Genomic DNA, 5,004 nt, shown 5'->3' with positions numbered 1-5,004 from the left:
GCCCTACACGAGCCCAGTGTATAGTTTATGTGCCATATGTTAGGAGATGGTGGGGGGAAGACGTGTTACCCCAGAAAAAATTTACGATCTTTTTCAGCCTATCACCCTGAAAATCATCCTTTAGAAACTTTTTCAACTATTTTTTGAGGAACTCCTATCTACTCTATTGCACTTCGCCTGGTCTGAGGTGGCGAAGACAAGACTGGCGATAGAGGTAACGTTTATTAAAATAAAAAACTTCGTGAATTTGCGTAGTTACGTCCCTTCCAAAGCGCAACTTCGCCAGGCGTAAGGCAGCAAATTACCGCTAGACTATCTCCTAGAGAAGATACGCCTGTGCCCGTTAGTAAATCAGCAAAGTAACGAAATGACGTTACGCTGGCGAATTTTCAGTAACATTAGTCACTTCGCTCTTTAGTAAATCTGCCCCTACATCTTTTCCTCCCATGAGGAAATGTCAGTCTAATTTGTGACATCTCCCCCCCCCCCAAATTCACATTACTGCTGTTGGGAAGGAAAACTGTAGTGCAGTTTTTTTTTTTTTTAGAAACATCTTGTGTGCCGATGCTCTAAATTGTAATTGTTATTTAAAATATTGTTTTGTGTAATTTCAGATCAGCCATATGTTGGCCTGACCTACTTGACTGCCCAAAAACTGTGCCAGCAGCTTGTGTATGTGGCCAGACAGTTTGAACTGGAAGGCTGTATTATGCAGCTAGAAAAAGCAATATACCTGTATTGCATATTGTTGCCCTTCTTTTTCAGTTTTCCTCTAATAATCTATACATTACATATTATGAGGTGTTTGAGGTGAATGATAGTAGTAGCACAACTGGGAGGGTGGGCTGGCATTTCCATTTAATTTGCTGGTATGAAATCCTCTGTTAATGAGAGATTGCACATCTGCCTTGACTTAATGATTCTAGGTGAAAAACAGCTTTAGGACCTTGCCCCCCTCATCTTTTGCTTTTAGGATTATTAGGTATGGTTGCTGGAAGCTTAGATTAGATATACATCTGTGCAATGATTCCCCAAATCTGACTAATTGAGAATGAAAAAAAAAAATGAAGGATTCAAAGATAATTTGTTTCCCTATTATAAATTCATGTAAAGCACAGTATAACTTTCTGGTGTTGAATAAATAAATGATGATGATGATTTCCTTTTTCACTGTAATAATAAAACAGTGACATAGCATAAATCCATATAGAGTTCAAAATATTCCCTGTTAATTTATATAATATTTAAAAGGTTTTTTTTAGTAGATTTGGGGGCCCATTCACTAAGCTCGAGTGAAGGAATAGAGGAAAATAAATTTGATTTTCGAAATGTTTTTTTTGGCTACTTCGACCATCGAATTGGCTACTTCAACTACGACCTTCGAAACGAACGTTTCGAACTAAAAATCGTTCGAATATTCGACCATTCGATAATCGAAGTACTGTCTCTTTAAAAATTTCTTCAACCCCCTAGTTCGCCAACTAAAACCTACCGAGGCCAATGTTAGCCTATGGGGAAGGTCCCCATAGGCTTTCCAAGGTTTTTCTGATCGAAGGATAATCCTTCAATCGATGGATTAAAATCCTTCGAATCGTTCGATTCGAAGGATTTAATCGAACGATTATTCCTTCGATCGTTCGATCGAAGGAATTGCGCAAAATCCTTCAACTTCAATATTCGAAGTCGAAGGATTTTAATTCGGCAGTCGAATATCGAGGGTTAATTAACCCTCGATATTCGACCCTTGATACATCTGCCCCTAAATGTATGGTGATTCAAATGACTGGGGAAAAAAACCCTTATTTGGAAAACCAAAGGTCCCAAGCATTGTGGATTAAGAAATTCCATAATAAATAAATTATATATAGTGAATAAAGTACCCTCTCTTGTAAAATATAAGGATATTGTAAGTTACCGAGGAGTTTCATGAGCATATAAAAACACAAGGCCAAAGGCCGAGTGTTTTTATACAGGTCATGAAACTCCGAAGTAACTTCTAATATCCTCATATCTTGCAACTGGGGGTACTTTATTTATTATAATACACAAATTTCAGTGAGTCGTGACAGAAATGACATCAGAACTCACCGTTTATAACTGATGACATCAGAACTCACCGTTTATAACTGATGACATCAGAACTCACTGTTTATAAGGATATAATTTACAATATATTCATGGCTTTTGTGTATTATATATATACACATATTTGCACAGTTATTGCACAACTACCCAGATTGGTCATCATGGAATAGAAACTTGTGACTGGTCTAACAGTATTGGCAATCCTGTACTTCACATGTTTTTTGTGAATGGCCATTTTCTATGGGAAAGTTAAATAGTTAGTTTGGGTTGAAAAAAGACCAAAGTCCATCAAGTTCAACCTCTCCAAATGAAACCCAGCACCCACACATACACTCTACAAACTATATATACCCATACACTAACTCTAGATTTTAGTTTTCGTATAGATTTTGTGCTTGTCCAAGAAATCATCCAAGCCCCCCTTAAAGGCATTAACAGAATCAGCCATCACAACATCACCCGGCAGCATGGGTGTCCACAGAAAATTTTCCAGAGGGGGCACATTCATCAGCCTGCGTCGGGTGATATAAAAAAGTGCAGAACACAGAGACCAGCCAACAATCACCCGACCCCCAGCACAGTCGCTATTTACCTTCCTCTAAGAATCGCTCATGTGCAGGGGACCCCCCAGTATAGGCAGTGAATAGGCAGTGCTATTGGGCGAAGCAGCAGAGTCTGACAAGAGGAAGGTGACAGTCAGTTATTCAGTCAATCAATCAGTGAGTGCTCATTCCTTAGCCCTCCCTCCACAGCCCTCAGTACAAAAGTTCTCCATCCCCTCAGCCCTCAAGTTTTTTATATCATACATCCCAAAATGATGAGGGCAGGAGAATAAAATATGGGCAAAAGAAAAAAAAATGGAAGGGAATGAAAAGATACAGTACATTTTACATTGTCTGCATCATTTAACCATGTAATAGGAGTGTACTGACTGGCATGGCATAAATAGGAAAAAAGTTAGAAAAGGGATGAAGTGCAGAAGAGAGAAGAATGAGCAGGGAGGTACAGGAAAAGATAGAAGAAAGAGAGAGTGGGACAGAAGAACTCACTATTACCTGACCATCCACTATTGCATCCCTACCTCTTACCTAAGAACGCTGTACTGCTGGCAAAAGGGGGGTGAAGACAGGGACACAGAAATAGAGAGTTTTGCAGTTTCCAGGAACCTGCTAAAGCAATTAGGCTGCTGACAGACAGGAACCTGGAAACGACATGATTTCCTGCCATCTCAGCTTGAGGGAGGGAAGCGCAGTGCAGGTCAAAATGCAGGAGTATTGTGTCATTCTAAATTTCTGACCCTTGACAGGACCAATAACATAAATGCAATTTATAGGGGGTCTGTCCAACTGCCATTTGGGCTACACACATTTTTAAGGAACTCACCTTGTTTTTAATTCTTAATGTATAGCAGTTGTAAATCAACAAGGTTGGGGGATCCCAAGTTCTTCATGCTAAACAGATGTACACCTCCACTGTTAAAATCTCAGTTTATGGGTTCCCATCCTTCAGTGTTCCCACATAACAGAATCTATCCTGCACTATTTCAAGGGACAGTGCCGACCCTTGGAATGGTGCTGGACAACTTGAACATGGACTGTTTAACGCTTACTTAAATGACACAAAAGCTAATCCTTCGTGTTGGTAAACTATATTGATTATGCCTCATGTTGTAGTTTGGGATCTTAATTCAGGTCCGACATGGCTAAAGGATATGTGTCCGATCCTTATGGTGAAAGACTGGATTTTATTGCTATCTGGCAGTCATAAACACACAGATCATAGAGCTAGACCATATAAAAATGTCTGCATGTGTAAGTAGCTTAGGTGTTTGATCCAGTTCAGTAGGATCTGAGTATGACTCTACTTTTAAGTCATATTTAAGCAGCTTTTGAGCAGCACCTCAGTCAGATGGAACAAAACTGTGCTATGATGAAACTGGACGTACAGACAATTAGGTCCATAAATATTTGGACACAGACAACTTTTTTTCTAATTTTGGTTCTGTACATTACCACAATGAATTTTAAATGAAACAACTCAGATGCAGTTGAACTGCAGACTTTCAGCTTTAATTCAGTGGGTTGAACAAAAAGATTGCATAAAAATGTGAGGAACTAAAGCCTTTTTCTTAACACAATCACTTCATTTGGACAAATTAAAAAACTGAAAAAAAAAGTTCATTTCTAATACTTGGTTGAAAACCCTTTGCTCATAGACATCACCAGATTCTGGGTTTCCTCCTTTTTAATGCTCTGCCAGGCCTTTACTGCAGCGGCTTTCAGTTGCTGATTGTTTGTGGCCTTTCTGTCAGAAGTTTAGTCTTCAACAAGTGAAATGCAGCTCAATTGTGTTCAGATCAGGTGACTGACTTGGCCATTCAAGAATTTTCCACTTCTTTGCTTTAATAAACTCCTGGGTTGCTTTGGCTGTATGTTTTGGGTCATTGTCCATCTGTATTATGAAACGCCTCCCAATCAATTTGACTGCATTTAGCTGGATTTGAGCAGACAGTGTCTCTGAACACCTAAGAATTCATTCGGCTGCTTCTGTCCTGTGTCACATTATGGATAAACATGAGTGTCCCAGTGCCACTGGCAGCCATGCACGCCCAAGTCATCACACTGCCTCCGCCATGTTTTATAGAGTGTATGATATGTGGTATGCTTTGGATCATGAGCTGTTCCACGCCTTCTCCATACTTTTTTCTTGCCATCATTCTGGCAGAGGTTGATCTTGATTTCATCTGTCCAAAAAATGTTTTTCCAGAACTGTTCTGGCTTTTTTTTAGATGTTTTTTTTTTAGTAAAGTCCAATCTAGCCTTTCTATTCTTGATGCTTACAAGTGTCTTGAACCTTGCAGTGCACTCTCTGTATTTACTTTCATGCAGTCTTCTCTTTATGGTAGACTCGGATATCGAT

This window comes from Xenopus laevis, chromosome 5S (genome assembly GCF_017654675.1).
Source record: "Xenopus laevis strain J_2021 chromosome 5S, Xenopus_laevis_v10.1, whole genome shotgun sequence".
Taxonomy (NCBI): Eukaryota; Metazoa; Chordata; class Amphibia; order Anura; family Pipidae; genus Xenopus; species Xenopus laevis.
The sequence above is the reverse complement of the archived record's forward strand: the minus strand, read 5'-3'. Positions refer to the sequence as shown.